A 21875-nucleotide genomic window follows, 5' to 3' on the forward strand; every position below is an offset into this window, starting at 1 on the left:
CCAGAAAGCTTAATCAGGGACTCATTAATGCAGCAACTTGATCGGGAGTAAACAAGGCTGCAAACTGTTGGTTGAAGTGGTTTACGATGGGCCAAATTTTGTAGAGCCGATCATATCCAGGGTCACCCCGAGGATGACAGAGTTCATTATTGAAATCTGCTCGTATTGTGCCCTGGCCATGGAGGTAGAGAACATGGGCATATGGTAAATTGAGTCAGTGGCCCAATATGACCGCAACTCACTCTTTTTTAGTTATGCCCATGAGGAGGGATAGGCCCGGAAAGGTCTTAAAGCGGAGGTCCACCCTAAAATGGACCTCCGCTCATCGGAATCCCCCCCCCCTCCGGCGCCACAATTGGCACCTTTCAGGGGGGAGGGGGGTGCAGTTACCTGGATAATCCAGGTAACTGCACCCACTTCCGGGATAGCTGTCTGCGGAAAGGGGCGTAGATTACGCCCCTTTCCGCAACTGCCCGCCCCTTTGCGCAAGTGCCCCGCTGCCTGCTGGGAAACACACAGTTCCCAGAGGCAGCGGGGACCGTCCGGATTGCACCGCGCGGCTCGCGCATGCGCAGTAGGGAACCGGGAAATTAAGCCGAAAGGCTCCATTTCCTGATTCCCATACCCAAGATGGCGGCGGCAGGACCCGACAGATGACCTAGCGATCGGCTTCGGGTGCCGACATCGCGGGCGCGCTGGACAGGTAAGTGTCACTATTTTAAAAGTCAGCAGCTGCAGTATTTGTAGCTGCTGGCTTTTAAAAAAAAAAAAAAAACGCGGAGTCCCGGTGGACTCCCGCTTTAAATTCAGAAATCGTAATTGGTTTTCAATCTCTGGCAAGGGTCAAATGGGGATTAGCAGTGATGAATTGACCAGCATACAAATTGCTTTGGTCCACAATAGAGCTAAAGAGATCTTCCGTGAAAAACCAAGTAAATTCAACTGTTTTCATCTGAATTCCGGGTTGGCCAGTGAATGGGGGAAGTACGGGTGCTGCAGAAGTGGTGGGCTCCCAATTAGGATTGGCAAATGCAGCAGAAAGTGCACTATAGGCTCGACGGGCCTGTGCTTGTCTTCTTCTTGATGGCTGCGGGACACTAGTTGTGCTTGCCACCTCACCAGCTTGAACTGCACTTATGAGACTCGCCACATCACCACATGATACTGCAGTGCTGGTTTGACTACCACCAGGATGTACTAGGCGGTTGATGCTTGCCAGTTCACCAGAAAGATGAGCGGCACTAGTACTGGCTCTCTGCTCCATACGAGAGCCCATAGGTAATATATGGGAGTACCTGAAGCTATAAAAACCTGATGGTGAAACAAATCAACTAACTGGCTAACTAGCATCACCCGTAACACAAATACTAATCGATCTTTTTTCTGATCGCTGTATAACACTGGCAACAGAGGGTGAAAGGGCTACCTGGGGGCGATCAAGGGGTTACATTTTTATTATGGGGGTTTAGGGGGGTACCCTAGACCTAATGGGGTCTACTACTAACTGCCCTAATACTTATTACAGTCACAAATGACACCAATGCAGGGATCAGCGAAAAATCTGAAGAGGGTTAACTGGGGGGGGGGGGTGATCGGGGGGTTGCAAGTATACCTGTTTGTACCGGTGTTAGTGTAGTGTTTTGAATCTCACCGTAAGACGTCTTCTCTCCTCTCACCAGAATTGAAAAGGCTCCACGAGGAGAGAAATACTTCCCCTGTCTGTGTGAGTATAAACACAGACAGGGGAAGTATTTCTTTCGTTAGGACCGATTAGCAGGTCCAGACCATAAATCATTGTCTGCGACCTGAGAACTGATTGCTCCTCTAACAAATCCAACCGCTGCAGGTACGGGGAGGGGGCGCCCCCCCCGCCCACAGGGAGGGAAGGACGTACAGGTATGCCCATTTGTCCACCAGTGCCATTCTGCCAACATACATCGCCGTGTGGTGGTCGGCAACTGGTTAAAGAGGAACTCCACACTTCATTTTCCAATGCTCTTGTCTCCCCCCTCTAATTCCTTGGATTTCCATGCGCTAACTTTTGCTTTTAAAGGGAAACTCCACACTCCTTTCTCTAATGCTTGTCTCCCCCCTCGAACCCCTTGGATTTACATGGGCTAGCTTTTGCTTTTAAAGGGAAACTCCACAAGGTGAGCTGCCTTCACCAATACAAACCACATCCTTTTTCAGAGCATACAACAGGGGCAGCTAGGCAAAGAGCGATCGCCCTACCCCCTCCTGTACCACACAAGCCCACATGCACTCAACATAGCTGGCTGCGTTTGGGGCATGTTGGGCTCAACCCAATACCAACCACAAAGCACCTTGTATCCACTAGTTTAAAGGCGGATTTCCAAATTCCGTAAAGCCCCATCTGCAGCCCCCCACAACCCCAGCCTAGGGTTGTGTGGAAGAGGCCCTTGTCCCCCTGAAGATGGGAACAAGGTGGTTGAATTCAGGGTGCCCGAGCCCCTTCTGTCCACCTTTACCTTGCCTTGAAAAAAAGGTGTGTGTGTGTTACATAGTGACATAGTTACATAGTTAGTCAGGTTGAAAAAAGACACAAGTCCATTCAGTTCAACCTTAAAAACAAATAAATAAAATAAAAAATAATCGTACAATCCAGATACCCAATTTTATGCCCACAATTGATCCAGAGGAAGGCGGAAAAAAAACCCAGCAGAGCATGCTCCAATTTGCTACAGCAGGGGAAAAAAATTCCTTCCTGATCCCCCAATAGGCGATCGGATTTTCCCTGGATCAACTTTACCTATGTTAGTACCTAGTTATATTATGTACCATCAGGAAAGTATCCAAGCCTTTCTTAAAGCAATCTACTGAACTGGCCAGAACCACCTCTGGCGGGAGTCTATTCCACATTTTCACAGCTCTAACTGTGAAGAAACCTTTCCGTACTTGAAGATGAAATCTCTTTTCCTCTAGACGTAAAGAGTGCCCCCGTGTCCTCTGGGTTGACCGTACAGAGAACAACTCAACACCAAGTTCACTATATGGACCCCTAATGTATTTGAACATGTTGATCATATCCCCCCTTAATCTCCTCTTCTCAAGAGTGAATAAATTTAGTTCCTCTAATCTCTCCTCATAGCTGAGTTCCTCCATGCCTCTTATCAGTTTGGTTGCCCTTCTCTGCACTTTCTCCAGTTCCCCGATATCCTTTTTGAGAACTGGTGCCCAAAACTGAACGGCATATTCCAGGTGAGGTCTTACTAATGATTTGAACAGGGGCAAAATTATATCTCTTTCTCTGGAGTCCATACCTCTCTTAATACAAGAAAGGACTTTGCTCGCTTTGCAAACAGCAGCTTGGCATTGCATGTTGTTATTGAGCTTATGGTCTACCAAAACCCCCAGATCCTTCTCCACTATGGATTCCCCCAGTTGTACTCCCCCTAGCATGTATGATGCATGCATATTCTTAGGCCCCAAGTGCATAACTTTACATTTATCAACATTAAACCTCATCTGCCACATAGTCGCCCAATTAGACAGTGTATTGAGGTCGGCTTGTAAATTGGAGACATCCTGTAAAGACGTTATTCCACTGCATATCTTGGTGTCATCTGCAAAGACAGAAATATTACTTTTGATCCCAGACCCAATATCATTTATAAAGATGTTAAAAAGTAAGGGTCCCAACACTGAACCTTGGGGTACACCACTGATAACCTTAGACCATTCAGAGTAAGAGTCATTAACCACTACTCTCTGAATTCTGTCTTCTAGCCAATTTTCTATCCATTTACAAACTGATATTTCCAAACCAGTAGACTTTACCTTACACATGAGCCGTGTGTGGGGAACTGTATCGAATGCTTTTGCAAAATCCAAGTATACCACGTCCACCGCCACCCCTCTGTCCAAGGTTTTACTTACCTCCTCATAAAAAGAAATCAGATTTGTCTGACAACTTCTGTCTTTCATGAATCCATGTTGTCTGTTGCTTAAAGTGTTTTTGTTCAGCAAGAACTCGTCGATGTGGTCTTTTATTAAACGCTCCAGTATCTTCCCAGCTATAGAAGTTAAGCTAACAGGTCTATAGTTACTTGGTAAAGACTTTGATCCCTTTTTAAATATAGGCACCACGTTCGCCCTGCGCCAATCCAGTGGGACTATTCCCGTCATTAATGAGTCCCTAAAAATTAGATACAATGGCTCTGAAATTACAGAGCTCAATTCTTTTAGGATCCGTGGGTGGATGCCATCAGGGCCAGGTGCTTTATCCAGTATTTCTGGACCATATCACTTTTGAGCCATTGTGGATCATTTGGGGCTGTGTCACTATCGCCCCCATTATGGACATGCGCTCCCCCATGCTCTTTTGTGTACACAGAGCTGAAGAAAGTGTTTAATAAATTAGCCTTCTCTTTGTCCCCAGTCACCAACTCTAGATTGTTTTGTAAAGGGCCTACATGCTCAGACTTGACCTTTTTACTATTAATATATTTGAAGAATTTTTTGGGGTGTGTCCTACTATCTTTTGCAATCTGTCGTTCGTTTTGAATTTTTGCATCCTTGATTTCCTTTTTACATATTCTGTTAATTTCTTTGTAACATTTAAATGACACTAGTGATCCTTCATTTTTATATTTTTTAAAAGCTCTTCTCTTACAGTTTATAGCTTTTTTAACTTTGGCCGTGAGCCACATAGGTTTTGTTTTTAGCCTTTTAAATTTATTGCCCATGGGAATATACTTTGCAGTGAGGTCCCCAACAGTCTTTTTGAAGAATTCCCATTTCTGTTCTGTGCCCATTGAAGCGAATATTCTCTCCCAGTCTAAGTCCTGGAGAGTAGCCCTCATCCTCGGAAAATTAGCTCTCTTGAAGTTAAGTGTTTTTAACTTACCCGTATGTATTTCTTGTTTAGCGCTAACCTCAAAGGAAATCATGTTATGATCACTGCTACCCAGGTGTTCCTTTATCTGGACATTAGTAATAAGCTCCGCATGGTTTGAGATTACCAGGTCCAACAGAGCTTCATTCCTAGTTGGGGCCTCAATAAACTGGACCATAAAATTGTCCTGTAATAGGTTTATCATTTTTTGCCCTTTAACTGTCCCAGCAGTGCCATTACTCCAGTCAATTTCTGGGTAGTTAAAATCCCCCATTATTATCACTGTCCCAGCCCTTGCAGCCCTTTCCATCTGTGCAAGGAGCTGAGTCTCCACCTCCTCATTCACATTGGGTGGTCTATAACAAACTCCAACGATTAACTTTGAACTACACCCATCTAAATGCAGTTCCACCCATAATGCTTCGGACTCATCACACTCTCCATCCCCCAGGTCCTCTTTCACACTTGCTTTGAGATCACTTCTCACATAGAGACAGACCCCGCCACCTTTCCTTTTTACCCTGTCTCTCCGAAAGAGTGCATAGCCAGGAATATTAATAGCCCAGTCATGTGAGGATTGAAGCCAAGTTTCAGCAATACCGATTACATCATAGCTCTCCTCATGCACCACAGCTTCCAACTCACCTATTTTGCTTGGCAGACTTCTGGCATTGGTGAACAAACACTTTAATGCATTATTACATTTTGCTCTGGTGTTTTTCATATTATTTTTAGTAGTACAAATTGCACTATAGTTTTCAATGGCTGTTTGCAACATGGGAAATTTCTTGTCACCTTCCATATCCCACCCCCCATCTATCCCCATTCCACCCTCCATTAATGTCAGACCCCTAACTGACCTGTCTGCCCAATGTACTTCTGGTTCACCCTCCCCCCTCAAACCCAGTTTAAATACTCCTCCAGCCTTCCCATAAACCTCTTCCCCAGCACAGCAGACCCCCTTCCATTCAAGTGCAAACCATCATTAGCATATAGGTTGCACCCCAATGAAAAGTCAGCCCAGTGCTCTAGAAACCCAAATCCCTCCTCCCTACACCAGGTCTTTAGCCATGCATTCAGCTCTCTAATCACCCCCTGCCTTTCCTGTGTTGCGCATGGCACAGGCAATATTTCAGAGAATATCACCTTGGAGGTCCTTCCCTTCAACTTGCAGCCTAGTTCTCTAAATTGATTCTTAAGGAGCCTCCACCTTCCATGTATACGGTCATTGGTTCCAACGTGGACCAAGACTGCTGGGTCATACCCAGCCCCTCCCAGTAATTTATCCACCCAGTCCACCACATGCCGAACCCTAGCACCAGGGAGACAGCAAACTATTCGGTTGAGGCGATCCTGGCGACAAATTATTCTATCAGTCCTTCTGATTATAGAATCCCCTATAACCACCAACTGTCTAGGCCTTTCTGCACTCCCCTCACCTCCTCTACTAGATGGGCTGCTCTCCCGGCTGTTAGGGGGAGCAGTGACATCTAGGGCTGCCACCTCTGTGTTTGTCACCTCCACATTTTCACCCAACTCCTTCCATGTATACGGTCATTGGTTCCAACGTGGACCAAGACTGCTGGGTCATACCCAGCCCCTCCCAGTAATTTATCCACCCGGTCCACCACATGCCGAACCCTAGCACCAGGGAGACAGCAAACTATTCGGTTGAGGCGATCCTGGCGACAAATTATTCTATCAGTCCTTCTGATAATAGAATCCCCTATAACCACCAACTGTCTAGGCCTTTCTGCACTCCCCTCACCTCCTCTACTAGATGGGCTGCTCTCCCGGCTGTTAGGGGGAGCAGTGACATCTAGGGCTGCCACCTCTGTGTTTGTCACCTCCACATTTTCACCCAACTCGGCAAATTTGTTTTGATGCACAAACACAGGACTGGCCTTCCTTTTCTGCGAGCCCCTTCCACTCCCTCTAACTACATTAACCCATCTTCCTATGTGACTTGCCCCTCCACCCTCCACATCAACCCTACTGACCACCTGCTCAGCGAGCAGAGGACCCCTTTCAAGGTTGACCTTTCCGCCCAGTGTTGCAACTTGCTCCTCCAGATCTCTAATGCGAGCTTCTAGAAGGGCAACCTGCTCACATCTGTCACAGCGGTATGCATCCTGGAGCTCTTGCACCAGTTTTGCATACATGTGGCACACTGTGCACTGAGCAAAACCTTCAACCCTGCTAGCACTCATTTCCCAGTTACAATACAATTACTTAAATGAAGTTTAAGATGTTACTTACAGGTTAAAGACTCCTGTCTTAACTCCTGTTTTCAACTCCTGGTTATTAACTCTCCACTTTAGTTCAAAATTCCACTTGTGTTCACAAAATCCACATGCAAGCTCCTTGGGGAGCTTGTATACCTACCTTTATACACCTGTGAACAATTAACCCCTCCCCTCAATTAGCAGGAAGAAAGAGAAAAAAAAAATGCTGTTTAAAAAGTGTCAGAAAAAAGGTCTTTTAAAAACTGCTAGCAAATAAAGGAGGGGAAAAAATAGATAAAAACACCCCCAAAAACAACACTTGCAAGCAGAAGCAGTCAAAAGCACAACTCCTGGTTATTAACTCTCCACTTTAGTTCCAAATTCCACTTGTGTTCACAAAATCCACATGCAAACCACCAACAGGGAGCAAGCCTGTGTGTGCGCATGCGCGTATCAGGCAGGAGAGTACATTTGGGTGTCCTTAAAGTTTGTAACACATGTATTTTCTCCTTGTAATGTGTTTGTTATGTCTTTGTAAAACAGATGTTTTAGGGCAAGTTTTTTTTTTTTTTACTTTTGTTTGTTTTATGTTTTTTTGGGGGGGATATTTTGCCCTGAAATGTTTTTGATGTTGTCAATGTGTGTCGTTTGTAGGTTGTTAGTTTCACTTTGATTTAATTGTCTGTGCTGTATTATTTTGTAAAATCTTCCTCAAGATGTTGTGACTAATAAATGTTTAAATCCTTAAGAGACAGACCCTTTTAACTGCTGTTAATTTCCTTTGCAAAATGGTCAGACCTCAAAACCATATTTTGTTAGTGTCTCAAATTGACATACACGTGTTTTTTGCTTTCCTTGCTCTTTTCAGAGTCCTGTTTTGTTGACTAATAAAATTTGTAGCAAAATTTTATGTTTTATGTGTTTTGTTAATTTTCATGCAGCAGATTTCCCAGCTGCAGCTTAACTAGGCTGATTGGCATGGCATAACAAAAAAGGTGTGATTTGTCTAAAAGCTACTTTCCTGGTGCCTTTGTGGCAGCATATGCATGGATAGGCACCAGGAAAGGAAAACTACAGAGAGGCAAGTATTCAATTTTCCATTTTAGGGCAGTGGTTCTCAGCCTCAGTCCTCAAGTACCCCGACAGGACATGGTTTGGTAATTTATCTTAGCTAAAATAGCTGTCCAAAATACCAAGCCATTGACTGTTATTTAAAGCACCTGTGCAAGATGAAGGAAAACCTACAAACATGGCCTGTTGGGGGTACTAGAGGACAGGGTTGAGAAGCACTGATTTAGAGCACTGAGTTAAAGCGGGACTGTACTGGGGAAAAAAATATTAAAAGCCAGCAGCTATAAAAATACTACAGCTGCTGACTTTTAATAAATGGACACTCACCTGTCCCGGGGTCCAGCGATGCCGGCAGCCGAGGCCGATCGATCGCTCGGCTCTCGGCTGCTGCCGCCACCATTCTAGGTGAGGGAATCAGAAAGTGAAGCGAATCAGCTTCACTTCCCGGTTCCCTACTGCGCATGCGCGACTCACACAGCGCAATAAGAATTGTCCGCGCTGTCTCTGGGACCCGTGTGTGTCCCAGCAGACAGCGCGGCAGAACAGGAAGAGGCATAAACTCCCACGGGAGTCTATGCCCTGAAGTGGGTGTAAATACCTGTCTTTGACAGGTATCTCCACCCCCCTCCCCCCTGAAATGTGCCAATTGTGACACCGGAGGGGGGGGGAGGGTTCCGATCAGCGGAAGTTCCACTTTAGGGTGGAACCCCGCTTTAAATCTAGCTCAAGACAATCCTATTTTAATTGTGGGCATTTGAGGGAAACCAAGTGAGTGTTAGAACACCCAATTGTCTTTTTTAGGTTGGGCTTTGTGTCCCTTTTCTGAAAAATGCCTTCACTTCCTCTCACATAGCCAAAAGGGAAATGAGGGTAAAACCATATCAAGGTCTTTCCTTGGGGACACACATCAATGTAACTAGTGTCCCCATTAGGAAAATTGCACTCTAGGACTTTGTTATGTATACCCCAATTTATTAGGCATTTTGGGGTTTATTTAAGGCAAATCCACTCTGCAATACAAGTGTATTCACTGTAAATCTGAGGGAAAGCATTGGTGATTTTATCATCCAATCATGGAGAAGCAAAGATTCTGTTTTTGTATTTTCCTTGCGTGTCCCCCTCGGATCTCCAGCAACTGCACTTCCAAGTACACTTGTAGTGGAAAGTGGATTTGCCTTTAGTAAATAAACCCCAAAGTCCAAAATACCCAATAATTTGCGGTGTACACAGCAAAATGCTAGAGTGCAATTTACCTAATGGGGAAACTATTTAGATTGAGCTGTGTGGGGAAACTATTTAGATTGAGCTGTGTGTCCCCAAGGAAAGACATTGGTAGGGTTTTACCCTCACTTCCTGTTTGGCCATGTGACAGGAAGTGAATTTGAAGGAGAAACTGGCAAAGTTTGGGAGGTGTCTTCACTCTCTCAGGGGTGCAGACACCCCCAAAAACTGACAAGACTTCTAATCCCTCTGCACTCTATCCCCAAGCGAAAATAAGAAAGGATTTCATTTAGTTTAACTTTGCAAAGACACATTCCTAAGTTCAACCGTGATGCATGTCAATGGCCTATTTAGACCTTGTTTAATAGAAAACACCAGTTGCCTTTCACTATAAACATTGTTAGTTAGTGATGGCCGAACGGTTCGCCCGGCAGTCGTTTCGCGGCGAATTTCGGCTGTTCGCGGTCTGCCCGATTGGCGGACTATTGCCGCCGTTCGCCCGGCGGACTTCCGTGTTTACTGTGTAAAAGAACTTTGACCTATGATGACACATCCATCATGGGGTACAGGACAGCCAATTGAGACATTACAGCACATGGACACTTGGACATTCCCCCTAACTTATAAATACACCCGATCCGGCGGCCATTTTACATTCTTTCTTCTGTCACTATAGGGAGAGGTTGCTGTGTGGAGCAGGGAGAGTTAGCAGTGACCCAAATCGCTAGCTATTTGGTACACAAAAGTTCTTTTCACGACTGGTATAGGTGTTAGGTGCAGTTCAGGATATAGGTTTGAGGCAGCGCTGTGCTACTGATTGTTGCAGCAGCCTGAGTGTCTTTTGTCAGTTTAGAGAAAGGGACAGGACGATGTGTGCTGCAGGGACAGTCAGTTTAGTCATTAGCTGTTACTATCAGGTCCACAAAAGTGCTATTCAAGTTATTGTTCCAGTAGCCTCTGTTTTGTCAGTTTATATAGGGACAGGCAGGAAGCTGTGTGTGAGGCAGTGAGGGTCAGTTTAATCAGTAGCTGTTACTATATTAGGTCCACAAAGGTTCTTTTCAGGACTGGTATCAGTGGTATGGTAATAGGCTTGAACACGTATAATATTCTTTCTTCCAAATATAGAAAGAATATTATACTTGACTGCTGCCCTTCTGCTGCAGTCTGCTAATCAGTCACAACCTACTTGTACCACAAAGGTCCTTATAAGGACTGGTAACCTGGTGTAGGGTGCTATAGTACATAGGGTTGAGGGAGGTACAGTCTGCTATTCTATAAGGACTGGTATAGGTCCACAATACATAGGTTTGAGGTGCACTACTGCTGACCGCTGCCCTATACTGCAGCAGTCCTTCATCAGTATAAGGACTGACGTACAGTCTGCTAATCAGTCACACACAACCTACTTGTTCCACAAAGGTCCTTATAAGGACTGGTAACCTGGTGTAGGGTGCTATAGTACATAGGGTTGAGTGAGGTACAGTCTGCTATTCTATAAGGACTGGTATAGGTCCACAATACATAGGGTTGAGGTGCACTACTGCTGACCGCTGCCCTATACTGCAGGAGTCCATCAGTATAGGGACTGGCGTACAGTCTGCTAATCAGTCACACACAACCTACTTGTTCCACAAAGGTCCTTATAAGGACTGGTAACCTGGTGTAGGGTGCTATAGTACATAGGGTTGAGTGAGGTACAGTCTGCTATTCTATAAGGACTGGTATAGGTCCACAATACATAGGGTTGAGGTGCACTACTGCTGACCGCTGCCCTATACTGCAGCAGTCCATCGGTATAGGGACTGACGTACAGTCTGCTAATCAGTCACACACAACCTACTTGTTCCACAAAGGTCCTTATAAGGACTGGTAACCTGGTGTAGGGTGCTATAGTACATAGGGTTCAGTGAGGTACAGTCTGCTATTCTATGAGGACTGGTATAGGTCCACAATACATAGGGTTGAGGTGCACTACTGCTGACCGCTGCCCTATACTGCAGCAGTCCTTTATCAGTATAGGGACTGAGAGTTTTGTCACAGGGTCATTTAAAAAATGACAGGCAGAGGAAGGGGCAGGCCCTTCCGCAGGGGTGGTAGGGGTAGGGCAGGAGCAACAGGCTTGAGCCAAAGTTGGAAGTTGCAGAAGGTGCGTTCAATTACTTTAAAGGACGCACCAGACTTGGTTGAGTGGCTCACTCAGCCTTAGCCCTTGTACACACGGTCGGAGAATCTGTCGGAATGAGTCTTATCGGACCGTGTCGTCAGATAATCCGACTGTGTGTGGTATGCATCGGACTGATTCCGTCTGAATCTCCGTCCGACCCAATTTTCCAACATGTTGGAAAGATTTCCCGACCAACTGGGCCGGACGGACCTAATCCGATCATGTGTAGAGCATTTTCATCGGACCAAGTGCCACGCATGCTCACATTCAAATTCCGACACGGAAGCGCTCGTTCAGGTAAAACTACTGCTCGTAAGCGATATAGCACATTCGTCCCGCTGCAATGTTAAAAAATAATTCATCAAGCGCATTCTCTTGTTCTTTACAATGCTGCAAGAACCAACTTCTTTTGATGCTTATAGTCACACACACTTCTCCCCAACGGATTTCATTACTCTTTTTTAACCATTTCAGTAATACAATTTTAGTTTGTGTCACATCTACACAATGTTTGATTTGTTTTTTTTATTTTTGGGATGTTTTTTTTTTGGGGGGGGGGGGGGTTCCCTAAAAATCTCCTTTAAAGACACTGCTCATTTCTCCTTTTTTTTTGGGGTGTAAACTTACAACAACAACATTATTGTATTTTTTTTCTTTTTTTTTTCTTTAGGAGGTTGTTTAGTGTTGGTACCCCTTGTTCTTTAGTTCACTTTGTATTTTGGAAATGTACCTGCCTGCTCACAAAAAAAAACTCATTACATCACATTACACAAGTATTTCATCAAACGAAAATAAAACTAGGAACGCAGCACTGGAGAAACTTCTTAACTTTGGTGCAGCCTTTGGTCCCCAGGGCAGACATGACTAAATGAGATATAAAAAAATTGGTGGCCTGAGGAGTACATATCTCAGGGAGAGAAGTCTGCTCCCAAAGTCCTAGAGAGCAGGAAATTCAGATGCCATTTCTGTCCCCAGGATGGTGATCTTGAAGAGGCTGCATCTTCTGGCACACCAGACTCATCCCAGGCCATCACTCTCTGGTCTTCCTTTGTGACTTCCCACCAGGCATCCTTCCAGGCTGTGGCTGGGCTCCTGTAGCTGGGGCAGGAGGAGAAGGAGGGCGTTGGTGGACCTCCTGGCTGCCACTTGCCACAGCCTCCCCCCGACTGAGGTCATCCTGTGTATGAAAAGGGGACATAGTTTTAGTTTTTTGATCATCAATCACAACATTTTGTGCTCCTGGTTTTTGCTATTTGACTGTTACCAAATAGAACAGACTATCATTCTGACACCAGCATTTCCCGTCCCAATCATTTTTGGTCACTACTGTCTATTGAGATGTAAACCACTTTGAGAAATCACAACTTACTGATCAATAAGAACATCTAGTTAACATCATTAACCACTTTCAGACCGGACCAATTTGCTGGTCAAAGACCAGACCACTTTTTGCGATTCGGCACTGCGTCGCTTTAACTGACAATTGCGCGGTCGTGCGACGTGGCTCCCAAACAAAATTAACGTCCTTTTTTTCCCACAAATAGAGCTTTCTTTTGGTGGTGTTTGATCACCCCTGCGGTTTTTATTTTTTGCGCTATAAACAAAAATAGAGCGATAATTTTGAAAAAAACGCATTATTTTTTACTTTTTGTAATAATAAATATCCCCCAAAAATATATAAAAACATTTTTTTTCCCCTCAGTTTAGGCCGATACGTATTCTTCTACATATTTTTGGTAAAAAAAATCGCAATAAGCGATTATTGATTGGTTTGCGCAAAAGTTATAGCGTTTACAAAATAGGGATAGTTTTATAGCATTTTTATTAATAATTTTTTATTATTTATTTTTTTACTAGTAATGGCGGCGATCTGCGATTTTTATTGTGACTGCGACATTGTGGGGGACCCATCGGACATTTTTGACACATTTTTGGGACCATTGTCATTTATACAGTAATCACTGCTATATAAATGCAGTGATTCCTGTGTAAATGACACTGGCAGTGAAAGGGTTAACCAGTGGGTGGCAGTGTAGGGGTTAAGTGTTCCTAGGGGTGTGTTACTAACTGTGGGGGGGTTGGGCTTTCATTTAGTGTACACTGATCTCTGCTCCAATCACATGGAGCAGAGATCAGCGTCACTAGTTGCTAGGCAGAATGGAAAAATGTTGTTTATACAGCATTTCCTCCATTCGGCCGCTCCGTGAGACGATCGCGGGGATGCCCGCGGCGATCGAGTCCGCGGGTCCCGCGTCCGGACTCACGGGGGTCCCGACCAGCGCGGGAGCGCGCCGCCGGCGGCGCGCGCCCGATGGCACGGCAGCAACGAATATTGGACGTACATGTACGCCAATATGCCTGCCCGTGCCATTCTGTCGACGTACATCGTCGTGCGCTGGTCGGGAAGTGGTTAAATGTAACACAAGAAATATGTTCAACAATGCAATACCTGTCTCAAGCTGGGCCCCACCACATGGTGCTGCCTGGAAGGCCCAGGTTGGACATCAGAAGCCTCAGCTGGGGGTGAAGGATGCCTTGGAGGAAGCCTGGAGAGTGGTGGCCTGAATGGTGGCCTGGGTACCCCCTGGTCTACCAGAAAATGCAGCCTGTCAAAGTGCACCATCCTGGGGTAGTAAACAGCATCTGTATCTCCTGCTCTCAAGGACTCCAGGTGCTTCTTCTTTCTCTCCCTGAAATATGTAAGCTTCATGGCCACAATTTTGCGATTCAGATATGTCATGTCTGCCGTGGGGACCCTGATCTGCACCAAAGCAAGCAGTTTCTCCAGTGCTGCGTTCCTCTTTGATCTGTCATAATACAATTTGTTGTGGAACTGCCACAGGCAGGGCATCTCCATGTAGAGCTTGAGGAATAGCCCCATAAAGTTGGGATTGTTGAATGGGTCCATTTTGTCTGCAAGACACAACACAAGACAAACCCTCAAATAATAATAATGCAATTAAAATCCCTCATAATCTTGTCCCAACAGCGGCCTAGATACAAGCAGTCTAGTCTAGTGAAGCACAAATTTCAAAATGTTACCTTCGTTTCGACGTTCGCCACATCCGTGACTCACACTCTCCTCCCAGATCGTACGGACGATACACATGTGTGGCGTTTTATATACAGTGCGCATGCGTGAAACTCCGCCCGCCCCTGACGTTCTTTTCAGACTATTCCCCGCCCCTTCGCTTCCCGCACAGTGGGGAGAGCACATGGCAGAGAGAACGCAGGTGCGCAATAATAGTTCCACTAACGAGGAGGAGGGTGAGGAAAGCCCGGAGCCTGAAACGTCCCGATCCAGGAAGACAAGATTTAAGGCCTCAAATATATCTTTTGGAGAGATGTTGGAGATGGTCGACATATTGAACAGGACCGACTATGATGGGAAGTATGGACCTTACCCAAACCCAAATATCAGAGGGCCAAGATCATGAAGAAAGTTGTGAAGAGTCTTCTGAAGAATTTTGGGGTAGGCCGATCCAAGGATCAACTGAGAAAACGCTGGTCAGACCTGAAACTGAGGGAGCACGAGCAGTACCTAAGGATCAAGCGTGTTCTTAAAAAAAGTAAGTAGTTGTCGTGTGTTCATATGATTATTCTTGCTTGCATACATGCTCCATGTGCTTTGATTTCATGTTGTGCATTTTAAAATGGCCACTTTCAAGGTCATGGTTTTGTTCGTTCGTATGAAACATCGTTCTGCAGGGAAGTATTCCAGCTTAACAAAGTGGCCCCAATAATGTTCTGACCTTGTAACTCGGCCCAAAAAAACAATTGTACAACACTTCCAAGCAATGTTTCATATTCTTATTTATGCCCTCTGTGTGCTAATTAATCTTTGTTTACATTCTCATAGGGGAGAGAAGACTCGGCAAGTATGAGGACACCAGGGACCATGAGGACACCAGGGACCACACCCCTCCCAAAGAAGGGCAACTTCCAAAAGAAGAAACAGAGGAGCAGGAGCAGGAGGAGGAGGAAGAAGGAGAGATCGTGGAGGTTGGCCAAATTGTCACCACAACAGGTGAGTGTCGGAGAACACAGCTTCCGGTAAGCTCATCAATGTATATCACCATATTTGGATTACATGGTGTGTTTGTTTGTTTGTTTTCTAGGTGATGTGGAGGAAGATTCCCGTTTTACCAGTGAAAGTGCCCAGATCTTTATCGGGGAGATAATGGGGTGCAATAGGGATTTGGAAATTGTACAACAAAACATCAATGATGCTAAAAATAAAATGAAGAACATCATTGATGTTTTGGGGAGAGTGTGAAAACGTAAAAACTAGATAGGGTTTTATTTTTGTTTTAAAAAAAATAAAAGGTGTATTTTGCATAATTCCAAATTTGGAAGATGCACAGAGTGTGTAAACATGCGCTATCTCACATCATGGGGGATCAATGTACATGTTTTGTGGAAAGTGGCTGAGATGAAGGGGTTGCAGCCCCAAAGCATGTACATTGATCCCCCATGATGGGAGATAGCACATGTTGACACACTGTGTGCATCTTCCAAATTTGTATTTTTCAGGGGTCACACCCCATGTGATGAAGGCAATATCAGCCCAGTTTGTACATACTCATGTCTGATCTTGTCTTCACTTTTCCAAGTTGAACTTTGTAAGTTCCTGTGTTCTGTATTTTACGGTTTGATACATGCCTGTTTACACAAAAAAACAAGTAAAAAATAAATATGATTAAACTGGGTTTTGGATACCCAAAATATCTTGGTTTATTGTAAAAACCTTTACTAAACGCACATATGAATGTGCTTGTATTAAAAAGTTGAATTCTCAACAATGTGTGGCTTCCTTTTTCATTGGGATTAAAATGTATTAGTAGTGAAATTTTAGTTTGTGCTGAGAAGGAGTGCGATTTACTAAAGGCAACTCCACTTTGCACTCCAAGTGCAGTTTCAGGTGTACTTTTGCAGTGCACTTGTAGTGCATAGTGGATGTGCCTTTAGTAAAAAGCACCCACAGTGAGGTGTAAATTTGGACAATCATGCCATTTTCCTGCCATGGTGCTGAAAATGAGCATGATTTAGATCAGTAATGCACTACACATTAGTTAACAAAAAGAAGGTGTGTGTGTGTAGCAGACCCACAACATAATAAGATTATCTGAAGAAGAGACTGTCCCCTCATCTCACTCTGAACTTGGTTTTGCACTGTTGCTGAAAAAGGCACAACTTGACGAAAAATGGCAAAGTGGGAGGCCACAGTCTGCCATTCCTGTGGCGTTGAAGAACACTGTGTAGTGATACAAGAAAAAAAACTAGTCATTTTACAAATCAACATTGCAAGCAGATCAGACACCCACATTTTTGTACAAAATTAGTATAACATTTTTTTAAAATGAGTATTTAATCACTTTCAGACTGGACCATTTTGCTGGTCAATGACCAGAGGTCTTTTTACAATTTGGCACTGCGCTGCTTTAACTGGTAATTGTGCAGTCATGCAATGTTGTACCCAAACAAAATTTGCGTCCTTTTTTTCCCACAAATAGAGCTTTCTTTTAAAAGGTATTTGACTGACTCTGCGATTTTTATTTTTTGCGATATAAACGTAAAAAGACCGTAAATTTTGAAAAAAAAATATATTTTCTACTTTTTGTTATTAGAAAAATCCAATAAACTCAATTTTAGTCATACATTTAGGCCAAAATGTATTCAGCCACATGTCTTTGGTAAAAAAAAAGTAAATAACTGTATATTTATTGGTTTGCGCAAAAGTTGTCACATCTACAAACTAAGGTACATTTTCTGGAATTTACGCAGCTTTTAGTTTATGACTGCCTATCTCATTTCTTGAGGTGCTAAAATGGCAGGGCAGTACAAAACCCCCCCAAATGACCCCATTTTGGAAAGTAGACACCCTAAGAAAATTGATAAGAGGCATTTTGAGCCCATTGAATATTTTATTTTTTTGCCTCAAGCGATTGAATAATGACAAAAAAATTTTTTTTTATTTTTTTTTTACACAAAGTTGTCACTCAATGATATATTGCTCACACATGCCATGATTATATGTGGAATTGTACCCCAAAATACATTCTGCTGCTTCTCCTGAGTACAGGGATACCACATGTGGTCAACTTTTTGGAAGCCTAGACGCGTACGGGGCCCCGAAAGCCAAGCACCGCCTTCAGGATTTCTAAGGGCATACATTTGTAATTTCACTCCTCACTACCTATCACAGTTTTGAAGGCCATAAAATGCCAAGATGGCACAAAACCCCCACAAATGACCCCATTTTAGAAAGTAGACACTCCAAGCTATTTGCTGAGAGGCATGTTGAGTCCATGGAATATTTTATATTTTGCCACAAGTTGCGGGAATATTACAAACTTTTTTTTTTTTTTTCACAAAGTTGTCACTAAATGATATATTGCTCACACATGCCATGGGCATATGTGAAATGACACCCCAAAATAAATTCTGCTGCTTCTCCTGAGTACGGGGATACAACATGTGTGGGTCTTTTTGGGAGCCTAGCCGCGTACGGGGCCCCGAAAACCAAGCACCATCTTCAGGATTTCTAATGCCGCGTATACACGAGCGGACTGAACTCCGGAGTTCCCACAGAGTTCCGTGGAAACGGATTTGCCTACACACGATCACAACAAAGTCCGCCCGTCTGGTACGCGGTGACATACACCAGGTCTGACGAGAATATAAAACGGAAGTTCAATACCAAGCACGCCACCCTTTGGGCTCCTTCTGCTAATTTCATGTTTAACTCGTGTTAGCAGAAGTTTGGTGAGAGACGATTCGCGCTTTTCAGACTCGTATTTTTCAGAACGTTTAACTGCTTTTCAGTTTGGGCTTGTGAGGTTTGTATCCGTTTTTTAGTGCGTGTCAGGTTGTCTCTGTATTTTGCAGTGCGATCTGCTGCACTCGTTGCTGACTTTCAGCTCGCTCTTCACAGGCCTTGCTGTTCTTCAGTGACTTCTGTTAAGTTCGTTCTGACAAGCCGACCGTTTTGAAGCCATGTTGCGTGTACGTACTCGTCGTCGAGTTCGTGCTTTGCTTGTGCTTGGTGTTGTAGTTCATTCTTCAACACAAGACCAGTCCGTGAACAGGGTGGGGAGGAGTTTATGGACGAAGAATTGGTTACTCCAGCGTGACCAGTTCTCTCACATGCCTTTGCTTCGTGAGATCCGGGAGAATAATCCTGATGATTTCAGGAATTATCTCCGGATGACGGACCCCATTTTTCACCGTCTGCTGGCTTTGCTCACCCCTTATATCACCAGGCAGGATACCTGCATGCGGCAAGCCATCACTCCGGAGCAGAGGCTCATCGCCACGTTGCGCTACTTGGCGACAGGGAGAAGCCTTCAGGACCTCAAGTTCTCCACAGGCATCTCCCCCCAGGCTCTGGGGATCATTATTCCAGAGACCTGTTCTGCCATCATACAGGTCCTGCAGGAGGACTATATTAAGGTAAGATTTATCATTTAACATCACATTTTATTGTCTTTAATGTTTGCTAATGTCTTGTATTTCTTTCCTCAATCTCTAATTACCATGATTGCAATATGCTGTGAATGTCCCCTTTGTCCTCATGCATGCTGTAATCTTTTAATGCTCTTTTTTTCTCTTTCATGCATATTTGCCTTCATTAAACCTCACCAACATGCTATGGTAGGCCCATATCCACCTAGTCTAGTCACTTAAAATGTCTTTTGTCAGCTCCATTGTATTGCTTTATCCTAAAACCAAACATTTAATATTATCCCAAATGGTCTGTGTGTCCTTAACTGGATCCCCCCCCCCCCCCTTAATATAATTCCAAATAGTCTGTGTGTCCTTAAATTAATGTTGAATTATATAATTGTATTTTTAACCCACTTCAACCCTGGAATGATTTTCCCCCTTCCTGACCATCATCACTTTTTGTGATTTGGCAGTGCGTTGCTTGAATTGACAATTGTGCGTCCTTGTAACATGGCTCCTCTAGTAAATTATCGTCATTTTATTAGCACAAATGGAGGTTTTATTTGGTTGTCTTTGATCACCTCTGCTTTTTTTGTTTTTGCGATTAACCACCAACAAAACCAAACCACATTTTTACAAATATGCATTATTTTTCAGTTTTCGCTAGAAGAAATATAGCCCCAAAAATATATTAACCAGAATTTTTTGTACATCATTTTATGCTGATACGTATTCTTAAACAAATTTGTCAAAATGAATCACAATAAGCGTTTATTGATTGGTTTGTGCAAAAGTTCTAGCGTATACAAAATATGGTCTATTTTGATGGCATTTTTTTAATCATGCAGTTTTTGGAAATAGTAATGGCGGTGATAACCGATTTTTTTTTTATTGTGACTGCCACATTATGGCGGACACATTGGACAATTTCCATACATTTTTGGGACCATTGTCATTAATACAGTGATCAATGCTCTAAAATTGTATTGATTACTGTAAAAATGTCACATGCAGTGAAGGTGTTAACCACAAGGGGGCCGAGGAATGGTTAAGTGTGTTCTGGGTGAGTGTTTATAACTGTCTGGGGGATGGGCTAGCAGTGACATGACCCTGATCACTGCTCCCGATGACAGGGAGCAGACGATCGGTGTCCTGTCACTAGGCATAAGCGGCAAATAATGTTTTTGTTGTAATGTACAATGTTTAATGTGCAAAAGTACTTATTTTGTTTTTTTATGCTTTGCCTCCCCAGTTTCCTTCATCGCCACAGGAATGGCAGACTGTAGCATCCCATTTTACCACCCGTTGGGGCTTTCCCAACTGCGGTGGGGCGATAGATGGGAAGCACGTCCACATCGTGCCACCACCCCATTCGGGGTCATACTATTACAACTATAAGGGGTTTCACAGTATTGTGTTAATGGTGGTGGTGTCGGCACAATATGAATTTATGTATGTGGACGTGGGGAAGAATGGCCGGACGGGGAGTCTTCACCCAGACGGAGTTCTACCAGCGTCTACAGACAGGTGGCCTGGGATTTCCACCTGATACAGATAATGTGAAAGGACTCCCCTTCGTCTTCATAGCTGATGAAGCTTTCAGCACGTGATGAGGCCATTCCCCCAAAGAACCCTCACCCCGGAGAGGAGGGTTTTCAACTACCGGCTGGCCAGAGCGAGAAGAGTTGTTGAAAATGCCTTTGGAATAATGGCCAGCCGGTTCCGCGTTTTTCTAACTCCCATACACATGGCGGAATACAAACTTAATTATGTTGTCCTTACATGTTGCATCTTGCACAATTATTTAAATAAGAACTCTTCTAATTTTCTATCTTCATTTGGGCCTGAGACTGGACTTGTTGTCCCCGAAAATATGACAGGCCTGGATACTGGCCGTACTGGCTTGGCCCCCCAAAGTGCCCGTGAGGTTCGGGAAAAATATGTGACTTATTTTAACGGTAGGGGGGCCATTGCAATGCCACACAATCTTTAAGTTTTAAAAATTAAAATAATAAAAGAAGATAAAATCAGGAAATGTTTTTCTTGCATGCTTTTGGTTTGTGCTGTCTCCTATGTTATCCTAGTGCACTTGTAGTGCCAAGTGTATTTTCATTAATTAAATAAGGCCCATTGTCACTGGAAACACAAAATCACTTTTCCAAAACTGGTATTGAGCATTGAAAGAAGACGCCACACATTGTTGATTATTCCAATTTTTAATTTGGCCACATTCACATGTGCCTTTGAATATTTATATGTAAAATATGTAAGAAGGCCAGTATGGTGGCCTGAATTTATGGGAGGAGCCCGGGGGGTATTTAACCAGCCCACTCGCCTGTGGTCTTTGTCGGTTTCCTGTGCGCAATACTACGTCACTAGGCCGACTACTTGAATTTCGTTGCTATTCGGAAAACTTCTCTCTACTAGAAGTCTTGTGGTTTTCGTTCCCGTTCGTGTTTTGTACAACGTCTCTGGCTCGACTGCCGCAGGTAAGGGTCTCGATTGACCTTCCTTTACTAAAAAACATTTTATTTTTGAGTATCATAAAACTTGAAATATTTGGGTAGGAAGTACTGTAACTGTATACCATCCTCAGGCTGGGAACGTCTTATTATTTTTTCTTATTTACTTTCTAAAAAAAATGTTTTCTTCTTGTTGAAGACGCCACGTAATTGTAATTCTTGGAGGACGTTCTTGACTGTATAGATCTGGAAGATTATGAATCTGCATGTTCAAGTGTACTCTGTACGGGTTCTCCGATTGGAGCTGTTTTGTACTGTAAAGGCGTATCTGTATTGTTTTGCATTTTCAAAAATAAAAGAAAATTCTTTACGGAAAAAAAAAAAAAAACTTGAAATATATCGAGTCATTCGTTACGAAACCGGGTCGT

The sequence above is a fragment of the Lithobates pipiens genome, unplaced genomic scaffold (genome assembly GCF_037356315.1).
Source record: "Lithobates pipiens isolate NorthernLeopardFrog02 unplaced genomic scaffold, aLitPip1_a1.2 Scaffold_28, whole genome shotgun sequence".
NCBI classification, from domain to species: Eukaryota; Metazoa; Chordata; class Amphibia; order Anura; family Ranidae; genus Lithobates; species Lithobates pipiens.